Here is a 16875-nt window from a genome sequence, read left to right as displayed (position 1 = left end):
CTAAGGATCGCCTACAAGAATATTGCTCCACTGAGTATAGATTTTCTAATATTAACTCCAACTGGAGCAATATTTTTGTGAATGATATAAAAAGGAATTAAGTCCAGACAATAGTCTGACAACAATATTTTAGTACCATACCCATATTGGGCTGATCTCATTCAAGTTTTGAGACACAAATAAAAGATACAGTATAAACAAAGAATTTTATAAAGTTGAAACCCAGTGATGTAGACAGCTTATAACCACATTCCGTACGAATTTATTTTCCTTCTTGGCAAGTATGTAAATCAGTTTCACAGCTCCCCTTTAGGTAATCCAGTCCAGTTGTTCATTCGCACCCAGATTCCCGCTTACCACCCATACACACAAGCATAACTAATCATGCAAAGTCCGGCTCTACTTCCGCATAGTGGGGGGTATTTTCCCACGTTAATTCAACAAAAGCCAACAACCAGTCTTGTTTTTTTCATATATACATACGTTTGGCTACTGAGTTTGGGATATAATATTCCCCTGAAGAGGAAATTCAGCTAGAATGATATCAGAAACAGAAGAGAAAATATATCTTATATCCATTGAATCTTATGTAGGAAAATTATACGTGTGGGCAATTTTGTACTGCAACAGACTTACAGAAGCTGTTTATCAATGGACCATGCCCTAGCGCTAAATCCCAATATAGAATATAAAACAACATTCTACTTTTGGACAGTCGTTAGAAGGGCCATGCACATAACTTTGTACTTCAGCTGCTGGCATCAACATGCAGCAATGCCTTTAGTTCTTGTTATCTACTTACAGGGACTGGAAAACATCAAAGGTGATAATCTTTCTAGCAAAGCAATCTGCAACACAAGAGCTATGAGCGGTTGTGAGCTGGCCTATATGGAAATTAGGAGATTTCCTGGCTAATTAGCATACTGGAAAGCCCAACAAATCAGCCGTTATGGGACGAGACTGGGCTGATATGACAAGAGGGGGACGGGGCTGTAATTAGTTTTTTTTCTCTCTCCAATATAGTGGACCCTTTTGCAGTTTTAATGTCTCACGGCGTTATAAAAAGGAACTGATATTGCCAAACTAAATGTACTCATTCTATGGAACTCAAAACAATTAGTGTACCCTTCTTGCCAGGATTCATACTAGGGGCATACTAAATTAACTTTTGAGGTAATTAAGCAAAATTCAGCAAAAATTACAAGATTAATCGAAATGAAAAACCAGCGTTTAGGGCAATATGTTAGCATGTAATATGTCTTATTACCTATTTTAGACGCAAGTACAGATTTTGCACTAAAAATAAGAGCAAAAACCTCAGGTGCTATAAACAGCCACTCACATTCTGGTATTTTGTGCTACACCTGTGCTCCTGCACTGAAATTTTGCAGCATAATTGCACCACGTACCATAATGGCGGAATTTAGAATATTTATCTGAACAAGCGTTACGCAAAATTACACCAGTTTACACCAACATAACCGAAGTTTTGACTTGGCCTGAATTACTTGCAGATTAACTACAGATGCAAGTACCAAGCGCTTAACCCACTGAGCTACCGAAAGGGATCAATGGGTTTATATGTAATACTATTCACATGCAAAACATGCATATATGTGATTGAGGAAGATATTCGTGGCAGTGTGAGAAATGTATCCCTTTATGAGGACATCAAGATATATCTGAGAAGGATAACTATAAGGAAAGATATAAAAGTGCAAGAAGAATAAATATGTTCAAAAAAAGTACCCAAGTTCAATCAGCATATGAATGTGCATGAAGATTATCTACATGTAACAAGAGAATCCGTGTGTCAGAGGTATCTGTCTATGCAAGAAGAGTATCCATGGATGAGAAGTATGTGCACGTGTGAGATATGTACGTGTGGGAAGAGTATTTGTGTGCAAAAAGAGTATCCATGTATGAGAAGTATATGTACGTGTGATAAGAGTATCCAAGTATCAGTCACGATATCTATGTGCATGAAGATTATTCGTGTGCAAGGGCATTCATATGCATGAACTATATCTGTGTGGGAAAAGGGTATTCTTGTACATCACAGGGTGAGAAGGCTCACATGCAAGAAGAATATACATGTATGAAATAGACATGCACGGAGCAATTCCATTTGTGAGCATGTGAGGAGTGTACCCAGCTTGGGTTAAGCAGAGGACACCACAACCTCCAGTGAAGTTTCTTACAAAAAGTTAAATATCTAGGAAGGGAGGTTTAACAGTTGCACATTTCCAATGCTGGTAGCAATTTTGGTCACAAACCATTGACGCATATTCTTGTAAATTGCAATGAGACGGGGACATCCCTTTTATGCCCCTTCCTTATTGTAATTCAGAATGATTCTCAAAAAAGGCTCTTTGGACCACAAAAGGGATTTAGAACATGCCCAAACATAATTTTTAGGTCTCGCCTTGCTATCGCGTAAGCGATCGCAAAGCGAGACTATTGTAAGGGGCTCCCAAAAGTGCTCCGAAAAGCGGATTGCATGGCGAGCACGCGCACAATCACGCGCATCGTGCCGCCATGCAATCCGTTTGGCATCGCACTTCAAAGGGTCCGCTCCCCCGCCTGGAATGCGCTCCCCCGCCAAGCGCGCACGCCACGCTCCGCCGGGCTTGTCTTGTTTGTTGTTGTTTGCTGACTCCTAATAGCCCCTCGGGAGCCTCTCCTTGCTTCAGTCCCACCTCTCTCCCTGCAGAGCCTTTCACGTGGATGCCTCGCTTTCACTTTTACTTCGGGGATGCTGTGCTCAAATTTGTTATTTCACCAATGTCATGGGATCAATAAATTCCCTTTATTTTCTTCTCGAGACCGCGATTATCTGCCATAGGGAAGCATGCTTGTTTTGACTCTGAAATAAATACTTTCTTTCTCTGCACGAGTTGCCACTTCTGATTGCCTTGCTTTCAATGATAGATTATTTACTGTTCAAAAGCACACATTTAGTTATTCTTTCCCCATCTTTCAAGCAATTTGTTTATGTTACAAGGAGCATGGGTTGTAATTGTTCTTTACGTATAAAATACCTGTTTTGCCCACAGTTGTAATTACTTAAAAATGCCTACGCACCATTCTGCCTCCTTCTTGTTACTTTAGGCGTTGGGAGATTAAGTGATTTGCCGAGAATCACAGGGTGTTTAGCTAACGCTGGGACTGGAGCCTCCTCTCAGACTGCCATAGTAGGCAGCTTTGGCCACAACGCCACATTCTCTCAAGTTTAATAAATGCACACACCCTCCAGGACTGCTTCTCTTAGTCACTCCCTACCCAGCCCTCCAAGCCTCAGGGTGATTTTGCAGGGGAGGGGTCAAGAAAAAGTACACAGCTACTGCTGCTCCAGTGGGGCTGGAGGTGTAGATGGCCTATGTCCCAAAAAACCTGCTTCCCCAGTGAGACCCCTCCATACTCTCACCCGCCCCCACGCACCATTGCCTGACTTTTTATTTATCTAATTTGACCCAGCCGTAAGACCATTCTAAAAGCTGTTTAGAGCGCAACTCTGGTCACTGTCTAACCTACTGATACTATGTTGTCTGCATAACCCATAAATGAAAGCTCAAAAGAAGTTTATAAAGTCGAACCGTGGTTGTAACTTGCGGCTCACATTTGACATCAGAGACTACTTAAAGCCGTATTTGTCCTGTATTACACAGTTTGGGACTGCTTAGTAAAGATACGAGCGTTGGCATCTTATCCATTGATCTGGTCTGTATGCACACAAATACATCCCAAAGCAACTGAGTAAAAGTGTCCTTGTAGTTTATTTGCCTCCGGGTCACAAAGACGCATTGATTTAAAGGGTTGGGTGGAAACCTACCGCGGAATTTGAATGTTTGTGAATGCGACATTTCATGACTCCCGGCGTTGAGGGTACTGTTGTGCGCGGTCACCTGCTGGTCTTATCAGCTCTTCGACATCCTCCCTCTATCTCTCCCACCCACTACCCCTCTCATCGCTGGCATGCCTTCTCGTTACCTCTTTGCGTTTTCCTCTCTATGCACATCCTTTCACCCCTTTTCCTTCCGGTGCTTGTCCCATAAAACCATCTCCAGCCCCAGTCACTTTCCTCCCCTTCCTCTGTTTTCACACACAAACGCATCTGGCTAGCCTGCACGTACAGCAGGAAACGTGTCAGTTGTCAAAAGGTAAACAAGCATTTGCAATGCAATAGGTCTCGCATTTACACAAGTTTAAGCTATTGGCATTGTAAATGGCAATGCCTTTTATTTATGTTCAAAAAACAAAAATAAAAGGCATTGTCATTTGCAATGTCAATAGCTCAAACTCGCGTAAATGCGAGACCTATTGCATTGCAAATGCTTGTTCTGTTTGGCTCCTGTCTACAGCGCTGGACAGTGGTGAGATCCCTGCAGATTCATGGTAGTTGTGAAAGCAGCTGCTTATTTTTAACTAAGGTAGTAATGGTAATTGATGTCTGCGGGTCCGTAATAGCTGGGAAAAAATTGTGAATGGCCCTTATGATTTGTTTACTGAAATCGTACCCTTTGCTCAACTTTTTGTCCTGGATAATGGCCTTGCAGATGCCTAGTTGGAGAATCTAGGGATATTCATTGAGCACAGAAACATCCTGTCCTATTGAAACATGAGGAATTATGTGTTCTTCTCCATTAGAAACTGGGAGAATTTGTTCCACATCATCAATAATATCTATATGCCAGGGAGGTGGAGACGTTCGAATCTCTGAACATTGGGAGAGTACTTGAGGGCCTCAAACTCACTGTGAAATTCTGGAATACCCTCCAACTCTTCTTGATGAGCAAACTGGCACTGGTAAAGATGATCACACTACCCCGCTGTTTGTACGTTTCTCAAGAAGCCATGTTCAAAATCCCAAGAAAATAGTTTGTTGAGTTGGATAGGTTGATTGTGGAACTGCTCTGGGCCTCGGGAAGAAAAAGAGAGGACCTGGCCACAATCAAAGGTACCTGGAGGCAGGGAGGGCTGGAGTTTCCTTGCTTAGAGCTCTATTATCTAGCGACTCAATTGCAGGATGCAGTACACTGGTTCGATGAGGAAGACAATTGAGAGAAGCGGCTGATGAAGGGCACTTATGGAAAGAACAGAGCTCTTGATGTTGGGAGCTGGAGTCCCGGACAGTGCCCTCCATGGTTGGGCAAGTGTGTCGAACCAGGGAGAGGGTAGACCGGCGGGAGCTGTGGCATGCTTCCTAGGCACTGGACTTATGTGTCTGGACACTGTGCCCGTTTGCACAGATATCATGGACAATGTCATTAGACTGGTGGTGTGCCTGGGGTTGCGAATGCGGTATCACTATCCGAATGATAAATTTGTTACCCTAATAGATGCTGTGGAGGCATGTAAACTGGGACCGGGATAGTTTGGCAGTTCGCTAAAATAGCGGCTACAGCACAAGGAATCAGGCCAACTTTCCCGGACGCAGCCCAGGAGTCGCGGACTCTGGTGATGCTGCTTGAAATGGCTGGGGGGGGTGAAGGTTGATCTGCCACATCTACAGGGTGCTGCTGGTGGATTTCCCAATACGCACCCTACCAGTCCAGGGCAGGTGGCATGAGATACTGGGCGGACCACTCACAGATAAAGAATGGGAGGGCATACACAAGTGTGTGACGAGGGCCTCTACCAATGTGAGAATCAAATTAATCCAATTCAGTGTAGTATACCAGGTATATCTCACCCCAAAGCGTTGCATGCTATCTCCTGCCCGAACTGTTATGCAGCAGGGGCAGACTTCTTGCACGTGCTGTGGGGGTGCCCCGATTTGGAGGTCTACCGGCAGACTGTAACTGATAGACTGAGTGTAGCCATAGGATGGACCATCTCCAAGGAGGTTAAGCAGTGCTTGTTAGAATGATTCTAGTACGTAAAAAGAAAAACCTTAGCAGAAAGTGTATATTGTTGGGACTGGTGCTTGGATTTCCCCTAGCCCTTCCTCGGTGGCCTACTGGATGAGAGATATGGCAGAGGGGCGGTGGTAAGCCAAATGTGGAAATCTTGGCGGGACAACAAGTTAGCTGATGACTTACAGGCTACAGCGGCGATGGTAGCTGAACTACTGGAGTCGCCAGATACAGAACCACCAGGAAGAACACTTGGGATTGTGCTAACATGGTACAGGGCTGGAAAGTGGAATGACTGCTGGAGGCAAATGATGTGGGGGGTGTGGGGGTGGGACAGAGTGAAGTGACTTTGAAGCACCCTGGGCCTGAGGTGTTTGAGGCTTTTACCTCTGATTTTGCCGGCTCTCCTTGGACAGCCTCTGTGGATCTCCTATACACTGTCAAATGTGAATTGCAGGGTAGAGCAAGTGGGTGGGGGTGGGAGGGCAGATGAATGTGACAGGCATACTGAAGTAACTATTTGTATTTGTTTTGTTTAATTCAAATGGCAATAAAAATGTATACCAAAAACAAACAATATTTATATGACCCGCTTAAATCGGATGTGTAGGGGTCTCCCACATCTGGAAAGTGCTAAAAAGTATATCCATGTATGGATACTATGGTTACTTAACTTGTGGATATGTCCTGGAAGAGCATGGGCCCAGCAGGAGTACACCCCTAGTGAGAGAACAAAATCATGTTACTGCGATACACACTAGATTGAAAAAGAATGAGCAATTGCTGTATGTCAACACAGTTGATCACCACTTAAGCGAAGTTATGATAAAGTTGTTTCAATACATGTTGGTATAATTGTTTGGGGCGATGGCCAGAGGTTTGTTATTTTGTACCTTTTCAGCATGTATTCAATCGCACCAGAATGTTTGCTGGATTTCATTCAACCCCTGTCTAATACAAACCTTGACATCAATCAGCCACTTGCTTGACATCAATCAGCCACTTGAGTGGCAGTCAAGGGGTGATGGTATGCTTAAAATAATGTCTCATGACTACAAATGCTGCTTTGACATAATATATTTAAAGTCAAGGCAGAAGCACAATAGGTTGGGGTCAATATACGCTGTTTGTTTTTGTTATGACACATATACCACTGATCTTTGTAGACCGTCAAAAATGTAAATAAATGTTTACAGTCCCAAACGAGCAATCCACCTAGCAGGTTGTGGAAGAGAGCAATGAAAGTTACAACGACCTCGAACTCCCACAACTATATGATCAGTCACGTCGTCAAACCAATGATTTCTAAAATGTACCATACCTCACTTTAATGGTGCAGCAGTGCAGCAAGATAAACAAAAAGTCCACCAAAATAATAAAGAAAATAATGTCAAGATCAATTTTGGGGAAAGTGAAGGCAAATTGCTAAGTGGAGAAAAAAACTAAATGGGGGGGGGATTGTAACCATTTACCCATTTTGGGAACAAATTAGTTAAATGTGTAACAGAAATGCCCAAAAACAGTGATTCAAATTGAGGTAAAGATTCCCATAAGTTTGACTGCAGATGAAATTGGAAATCCATAAGGAAACAGAAGTGAGGCATGATTATTCACTAGAGGGTTTCTTGTCTTCAGGAAGCAAGTCTTTCAGTTCAAGAATTGCTGCGAAATTCAACAGCCCTCAATCTCAGCAGACGATGAAGAAGTAGTTTTGACTGGTGACTTTTCTAAGCATTGTGTCAGTTATAAGCTATAACTAGAAAAAAATGCACTGACACTTTTACAGCAAAGTGACTTGAGCAAAATCTAGTGAAACTTGAAAGACCACTGATTTGTCACATATAACTTCAGATATATTCAGCACGGCGAAGCTCAAAGGCAATAGTAGCTCCTTGGAATTTTGTTTCCATGTTTCCATAGCATTCAATAATATTTGCACATGCTCGGTTTGGAGCCATTTTTAGACATGCCCTCAAAATATTTGCTTTGTAAACAATGCAACAAACATCCTGTAAATATGATAAAAGTGTTCTTAAAATTAAAAATGTTTTATTTCTTTAACATATAGAAGCTTGGGCATTATTAATATGTCGCATTATATAGCACTGCACTGAGAAATACTTCTTAAAAGTGATAGTTTTTAAACATGAACCATTAGTGAACTAAGTCAAGACAGTACTCATGTAGACCCTATACGTGGCCCAGGATTAATATAGAGAAATATTGCAGTCTATTAAATCAAACTCAATAGGTTTTTGTACAGCTGGTATTCTGAAGTCACATATTTGAAAGTGTTTTAATATGCAATAGAAAAGCAAAAGGAACTTTGATGAAATAAGATCATACAGTTTAAGTAGAGGAGCTGTAATTTATTCAGGTTTTCTGATTTCGCTTTGTACAAATCACCCACTAAATGGGTATCTATTTGTATTTCTTTTTTATGTTAATGCTGTGTACATTTTTTGCAGTTTTTATATAGTGAAAACTCGAACTGAAAGTAGTGGAGTGCTTCACTAAACACCAGCTACATCACACAAGGTCACTCAAAAGAGCAATGCCAAGTAACCACATAATCTACCAGACCCTAACTAGCATCACCTCTCACTTTTTTCGCAATCCAACACCCACACAAACCCATTGGTTTCAACCAGGAGAGGATTCAACCAGTCTTCCCACTTTTCAATTCTGCTATAGACAAACCTATGCTACAGCCTCAATAACTAGCACGAAAGGCTGGAAGAAACAGGGTATAGGTCTGAGTTTGTTTGCAGTTGGGTGAACACTATTTATGTCACCACTCACGGCCTCTTGAGCACCGATAATTATTTTGAGGATGTTTGTGAACCTTGGGTCTTCCAACAGTAACTGAAAATGCATTCCAGTGCCCACTGCTGACTATTGTTTACTATTTTATTTGGTTTCATTTCTGTACTGGGACTGTGTCAACTGGCCTACACTTGATATTACCTGTGTTTTTGTTGCTTTTGCCTTCAAGGAGTGCTAGTGCCAGCTGTTCTAGCTAAGCCTTTCCAAGCAGATATACAGTCATACATATGACTCACATTCCCATTGTGAAGAAGCAAGATGGAAAAATTTGCCTTTTGATAAATGAAGGGTCATGTGATATGTCATAACAGTTTTTTAGGTCGAGCATTCGAGACCTCTTCTATATACTTTAGTATAAACGTATATGTGTATGTACTTTGTGGGCTCTGGAGATCAGAGCTAGGACTTGTCTGCTTCCTCTTAGGGACTTTTTTTTCTGTTCAACTGCCTCTATTTACCTGTCTTAATAGAAAACGACCAGTAGAGGTCATTAAAATACAAGACTTGCTTTATGCTTGTTCAACTGCCTCTTTTTAACTGTCGATAGAAAACGACCAGTAGAGGTCAGTAAAATACCAGAATTGCTTACTGCTGAGGGACTTTATTATTTTTATTTTTCTGGTAACTGCCTCTATTTAACTTTCTTGATAGAAAATGACCAGCAGACGTCAGTGAAATACCAGAATCGCTTTAGCATTCTCTAGATTCCAGTCTATAGAAATTGTCTTTCACGAGCAACCGTGGACAATATTTTTTTCAAATCCTGTATTTTCAGTGATATGACCACCGAAGGCCCTGATTTTATATTAAAAACAGAGCTTTGGACTATACCATTTCCCGCTGTAGGGCAATATTTCTCTCCATGTGTTCCCATACCTGGCTTGTCACGCAGTTTGGTGCTTACTTTCCCTCCATGTTAAAGAACAGTAGATGATTCAGCACCCAGGATAATGTGCTGCATAGCTAAATACATACAAGGGCCCAAAGGCGAGACCAATTGCATTGCAAATGCTTGTTACTACCTGTATTAAATACAACTCTTTATCAAGTTTTTAAGGACAATTGTGATGAAAATCCTATTTTGCCACATTTTGTCACAATTGTCTTGGGGAGGTTGAGCTCCAACACACGGACAGGGAGTTGTACTTGCCTGACACCATAAAAAGCACTGGACTGTTTCATTCAGTACTTTTGGATTTTTTAGCCAATTCATGTAAAAAATATACAGCAAAATACCCCACTTGTCTTGCTTTTTAAAAATGTTTTTGCAGGATAGAACATTCCTTTATTGCCTTGCTCGCTTGCTCCAATGTCAGGTATATAAGTATGCCACACCTCTTTCAAAGTACACTAGTCGCCACTGTTATTAAGGATATTCATGCTTGAGAAAAATAATCTTGTGCTGGGATATTCAGATAGTAGGGTTTCCATGTGAAACAAAATCTTTGTGCTAGAAGGCCGCCCATGTCCTATACGAATATCGATATGTGAAAAGACAACCCATATCTTAAACATTAACCATTTATGAGGAAAACAAGTGTGTGTGTGGGTATTCCCATACACCAGAAAATAGCCATTAACTAAATGTACATCAGCTTCTGAGAAGGCTATCTATGCGACAGGATAACAATGAGCAAAAACGATATTCTTTTGTTAGGATTTCCATTTTTCAGTTTCAAGATCGCCCATAAGAAAATTATTGATATCGGAGAAGGATTTCTTGGTCTAAACAGATAGTAATAAGCATGAAATTATCCTTTGTGAGGACATCTATGTGGAAGAATGATATTGGTGTGCAAGAAGGATAGTCATATGCACAAATGTTATTCACGCGGAAGAATATGAATCTGCTAACACAAATGCATTTGCAAGTAGCAAATCCATATGGGCTAAATATATTCATAAGGGAGCAGCATAAGTTTGTACGAAAAATATAACCATGAGAGAGAAATATTCACACATTGTGCAAGAATTACAGCCACGTTAGAAGAATATTCAAGCTTGAGAAACCTATCCAACGTAAGAAGAATATACAGGTGATAGCGGGGTATACCATACCTCTCAACTTCACTCATTTGAAGAACTTCCCCCTCCTTGGACTTAACTATACCCTCCTACCTGTCTGCCTATCATAGCCTTCAATGGGATCACCCACCCTGAACGCCTTTCAGAAAAACTTTCATTGCCATTGATTCCAGGGGGCTCGCCGTGTAGAAGTACTCAATCCCAAACACTTCTCGCCAACCTTAAAGACTTAGAGGTATGAATATTCAGAGGCTCGCAAGGCATTGACATTCCAGGCAGCGGCGTAGCTATTCATTAATGCAGCAGTTATGGCCCATTCTGTGGCGCCAAGGGTATGATGGGTTCACTACCATACATGCTAACAGTTTAGAAGAGAAAAGCGGGAGATTTTTTAAAAAAAAAATAACCGGAGATTGTTCCCTGCCCCCTCAATTTACTTCTATTGAAACAGAGGCAATTTCAGGCAGGAGCTGGGAAATCTTAAGGATTTTGGGGGTACTGGGGCAAGCGTATTTCGGGGCCCCCGTTTGGAAAAAGGTTGAATTCATGATCCAATTTCAGCTCTTTCATGGTAGTTTTGTCCAGGTCAGTAACAGTGTACAGGCACACTCATCCAAATTCTAAATGTATTTACATCTAATATTCAAGGATAGTGTTGTATGTTTTCAATATTGTAAGACAGCGGCAACTCACTAACATTACTGCAAATAATCTCTGTGACACCCTCCCATTTTTCATATGCGAGGTCCTGTTTTGATCTAAAAATCTTTTTTATAGATGTTGCATGAGACAACACACATTTCCCTGCTAAGTGTCTGTCATAGACTCTCACACATCACCCATAATAAAAGTAAATGAAAGGAAAACAGTATTTTAAAAAATCTGTTTAAGAAGTATTCAAGGTCAACAGGGCAATACTCTGCAGAACATGGTTAGCTCTATCTGGGGGCCTCTGAATGACTGGGGCCCTGGGCCAGAGCCGTCCTTACCCATGCCTTAACACGTCTCTTTGTTTAAATAAATACCTGCTATCTTTTGACCTACATGACCCTTTACGTACTTTGTCTCCTGCTCCCTACGGAATTGATTTCACTTATCTTAAAAAACAAGTGACCCTGCCTGGGTCACCTTTTCTATTGGACCCTTTTGGGCCATCCTTGAACCATTGTTCTTAACTCTTCACCCCCTTAACACGTCTCTGGGCGAGAGACAGCCAAAATAGAGCCATTTTTAGGTCTCGCTGAGTCAGCGCATGCGCTGCTCTGCGAGGCATTTTGTAGTGTGCTTTTAAAAGTGCAACCCTAGGCTTCTACTGGCCTAGCTCTTGCGGTCACGTGCGCCCGCGCAACCGCCACCTTGCTCCATGTTACTCTCTCCCTGTTAGTTTGCTTCCCTTCCCTCCACCCACCGTGTTGCTCCCCTTGCCCCCACGCATTCCCTGCCCTCTGATGCTTCCGCCGCTCTCCTATTGCTTTCCTCTCCTGTGGTGTTTGTAATCCTGCCCCCTGCGTTGCACCCCCCCACACAGTACACCCATACGCGCGCACACCCATTTTTCACCTTCTCCATCATGGTTTCCATGGTGGTAAACGGGTGTCCAGTGTTCCATCGCCAGCGGCCTTTCACTTGTAATTTTAGCAGTTTTGCTAAAATAAACAGGCATTGTAGCACTGTGCTGTTCAAAACATGAAACGTAGTAAACTCCGACACCGCCCTTCATGTTTCAAACAGCACAGTGCTAACAATTACAACACAATGCTTGTTTAATTTAGCGCAGCTGCTGACTTTTACTGACTGTACCTTAAATCTCCTTAACGGCTCCCGTACTTCACTGCTTTCACTAATCAGGGGGGAAGGGCGTGAAGGAGGAGAGAAAAGCTGGAGCTCTCAGAGCGCATTCCAGCCTCTTCATGGCAGCAAGGACCTGCTCAAACTGAAAAGCTGGCAGAATAAATGGATAACGGCTTTGCTATCAGGTAAGAAACTACTCTTAATAAACCATCTCCCTATATTTACCGATATCACTACATTGTCTGGGTTTAAAATAAGAGGGGAGACGATGTGTTGTAGCGGCCAATCAGTAATGAGGATTACTCAGCTGATCGATTGGTCCCCATGCTTCCCGAGCTCCGGCTCCTCTGACTGACTCTAAACTGGCCTCGGGCCCGAGGTTGGGAACTTTTGATTATCAGCAGCTAACTCTGCTGATTGAACGGTCAACGGCTTTACAACCGAGGCGGTGCTGCCTGCATAATAATAGGAAACACTGCGGCCTCACAAGAGTGCAAACATGGGGCCTACCCGGAGCATGGAAATGGAGAGCACTCGATAAGGGGGCACTTAAATTACCTGTTAACAAATCTTCTCGTGCTTTATGTAAAGAAGTCTCCTCTAATGTAATAATGTATTGCATCTCCTGGTCTAATAATCCTAGTGGTTGAATGAATGATTGCCCTTTCTAAAGCGGTGTTAAACGAACGCCATCCTTATCATGCCCTGTCCCCTTTCCAGTGCCTGTACTTCTTACCAGACTTCTGACCTCATCAGCATAAATAAAAAAAGTCGAATTCTTCACAGAAAAGTCATTATCTAATATAAAAGTGTCATGCTAATTCCTGCAGTTGATTAGGTACGCGTCGGGTGCCGTTTATCCCATATTAACAAGTTCCAAGTAATTTCCAAAGTTTTTCGTTCTATTACGGTTTGGGAAAAACGTCAGAATAGATTATTTATTTGACTAAGGGAAAAACAGTTTTGTTACAGCTGAATCAAAGGCCCATCATCTAAAACTTTGCTTAACGGTTCGAGCAACCGTCCAGGGGTCCAGAACATACATTTCAAGCTTACCTGGAAAGGCTTCTTAAATCTTAACCCCACATCTTATTTTGACGCCAGAGCATCTGCCTTATCTGTGAGTTGGAAACTTCGAAACTCCTGGTACTTTCTGAATTTGCCTTGCAAGTTTACATTTTACTGCACTTACAAATAATATGCTGGGAATGTATTCCAGTTTCATAAAAACATTAGTCATGTATGAAACCCAAACAATATGTGCATACGTCTGGGAAAATATGTATCTAAATTTTGTACAAACGTGTGTCGTTGCTTTCTGTATAACACGAGGAGCTATTGGGAACGTTTTCCACTTGAACTGTACGTGGATGATTCATGTGAATGCAACACATTTAAAAATGTTCACAAGTGTCATGTTAACCTGATTAGCAGCCTTGACCGCTAAATCCATATATATCATTTTTCTCTCTAAATGATATCAAACTATATGCGTCTCTTCTGCAGTGATGGTTGCATGTTTGTGATTCAGCTCAAAAAGCATGCCTTATGTTGTTCTACAAGTGCTGTAGTGAAATCTCTGTGATCTTCTATGTTAGTAAAGGTAAACATTGCACGGCATCTCCTATACAATAGAGTTAGTTGGGTGGCATAATTTTTCTTGTCTAAAGGATCTATACAGACTAAACCTGTAATTTTAGACAAATATGCTCCTTTAGCAATATTTTTATAAACACTTATCTCTTCAAGTTATAAAATGTTCCTTCAGGATCCTATCTGACTGTTGTACTGTTTCAAGTTAGTAAAATATTTTGTTTACATAGAACAACTTTCTTATTTGGATTGGACTTGTTTCAGTACACTTTGTACGGCTGCCAGTGAAACTAAGCCGTCTCCTCTCGGCATTCTATCTCGAGTCCCTGATATATCCTGTGTCCTTATTGTGTGTCATAGTTTATCAGCCATTCTATTCCTAGCTCTGGACAATTGCGATAGGCTGTCCTTATGACGTACACAGGTCTTCTCTAAAACCTTTAATTCACTATCAGTCCCCACTTCCTGTCAGTTACACCCAGCTTTGTCCAAATTAACCATTAGGAGAGGAAGGAACTATACGTCGATCCCACAGCACGGGGCCAGCCACATGGAGACACTTATTTTTTTAATTCGGGTAACACTTTTTTTGGGGGGGGGGGGGTACATGATGAAAATCTGAAAAAAGGTATTATTCGTAGTGTTGTCATGGCCTGCCTATCCTGGCATGAGCAGTCAGGCACCCAGCAACAGAATCCTTATGCATTGGCATAGCCAATAGGTCTCGCTTTTGTGACCTTATAAGTATTTAGTTAAGCAGCACAGTATCCTTGGTGCAACATCATCAACCGTTGCATGGCTAAACACTTATAAGGTCCCAAAAGCGAGACCTATTGGCTATACCAATGCTTGTTTACTTTAAAAAACGGAATTATACCGAACGATATCAGGTCTATTGGCATGCATTCACTAATGTACCCAGCCGATGGGTGGGACAATGATTTGATTGCTTCCGTGAGGCCAATTTCGAGAAGGGGACGCACCTGTGCGAGAACACTCCACGGAATGTAGAAAATTCCGTCATGTAATCTACTAAGGCCTCCCACGGCGAGGTTAGGGCCTTGAAAGTAGTCCTCCCGCCTAGGGCCTGCCTACTTTGCTATGGTCACTCTACGGCTGTGGAGTTCAGGGGGCACTGAAGGAGCAGGCGTGTGCGTCAGGTCTCCGCTCAGCACGCCCTTGTCGGGGAGAGCTGATCATTAACGTGGGGCGGGGGTAGAGGATTCATTGACGTACCCAACCCAGCATGGCGCGCTACGCGCAGTGAGGGCTTCAGCAGAAGGGAGCGGCGCGCGTGACACAGTACAGACTGACAGTGTCCCACTCGAGGACCCCCGGGGAGGGGTGCGCTCTTGAGGTGGCACCAGGCTTACCTGCCCGCCACAGGCAAGGATTTGGCTCTTCTTCCGCCCTGAGGTGATTTTATCCCCTCCTTCCTCCCGTCGCTTGCTTCCTCTGCTCTGCAGCTGAACTGAACTCTGAACTTGGATCCAAGACAAATATTTATCACACAAAGCATGTAACTAACAAAGGTCACGCATGTTTTACCCGCTCAGCAACACGAGAAAAGGAGGGCGGGGCCAGGGCTAACACAAAGAGAGGGGAGTGGAAAGTTAAATGAAAGGAAGGAGGCGGCGATCAAAGGAGAGTTAAATAAGGAGAGAACAGGAAAACAGATGAAGGGCGCTAAAGGGGATAGAAGGAATGAAATGGAAGGGGAAAAGTGAGACTCAGAGGAGCCAGATTACCAAATTATTGGTGGGGCCCAGTTCATATGAGTAATTCCATGGAGGCGAGAAAACTAGCATGCCACCCAAGATGCCTTTACTCACAAGCATAATGGTCTATGAAAAAGACCATGGAATGAAAGAGCTCCCCCTAACTCGAGAATTATAAATAAGCAACGTATTTATTAATTTTGAGTAGTGTCAATCAACCAGTGCTGGAAGCCTAGGCCTGCCATCCATTGAACACAGACCAAGCCCTAATAAAAAAAATAGGAGAAGGAAACATTAGCACAAGAAGGACCAGCCTTTGCTCAAATAGCATCCAGGGTAAAACCAAATTTGGCGCCCCTTCTAAACGTACCCCTCAATTTCCCCCCTTATTCGCCTTTAAACTTCTGCCTTTTCTAAGCACTGTAAACAATAACCGCTGTAAGGTTAGCTCATTTTGTGTTCCCTCAAATCTTAGGTGCCCTGGGACCAGGCCCATCTCGCCCAAGACCTGCTCGGAGCTTAAACTATGTGAATCAATGTTACTTCATCTAAAGAACATTTGTCACAACCTTGTCGTTCCTTCCTTTACGCATCTTCCTTTACAGTCTGAGCTGAGGTAAAATCTTAGCAGTGTGTATTATGTATACAAACTTACATACAATTTACAGTGCATATTTACATGTAAACTATTAAACAGGGGTCAAGAGGTTTATGGTCATGTTTTTACTGGGTCTTAAGAGTCCTGTAAAAAAAAAACAAAAAAAACCTAGATATTCTAATGGAAACATGAAAAGAACATTTATTTTACTAATGTAAATCACATATGCATTTTCCATGTATTGATGAGCTGACCTTATGCATGAGTGACATTTTATAACAAGGGCTACAACCCGTTTGGTGCATTTTAAAAATGACAGTTTTTGCAATCTTTAAATAAATCTGATTCCCTAAATGTTTTAATGCTTAGGCGCTAAAGGTACAATAAATTAGATTGCTTTGAACTGCAGTATCTGAGACCCCACCCAAGCCCTCTTTAGAAATGATAACTTTCAAACCGTGCCTGTCTG

At 42.2% G+C, this 16875-nt stretch overlaps 1 protein-coding gene across 2 annotated transcripts in view; it reads right to left on the bottom strand.

Annotated features, from left to right (window-relative positions):
• Window positions 1–15564, bottom strand: part of SORBS3 (sorbin and SH3 domain containing 3) — a 328992-nt gene extending 313428 nt beyond the window's left edge. Inside the window, exon 1 of one of the 2 annotated variants that reach the window (XM_085633985.1) lies at window positions 15464–15564. The gene's annotated coding sequence lies outside the window, so the exon portion shown is untranslated. The remainder of the gene's footprint in view (window positions 1–15463) is intronic. The other variant, XM_085633983.1, reaches the window with a different exon arrangement.
• Window positions 15565–16875: the final 1311 nt, after the last annotated feature.

Source organism: Triturus cristatus, chromosome 11 (assembly GCF_964204655.1).
Source record: "Triturus cristatus chromosome 11, aTriCri1.1, whole genome shotgun sequence".
NCBI classification, from domain to species: Eukaryota; Metazoa; Chordata; class Amphibia; order Caudata; family Salamandridae; genus Triturus; species Triturus cristatus.
Note: the sequence above shows the minus strand (reverse complement) of the source record. Positions and strands in the feature narration are given on the sequence as shown.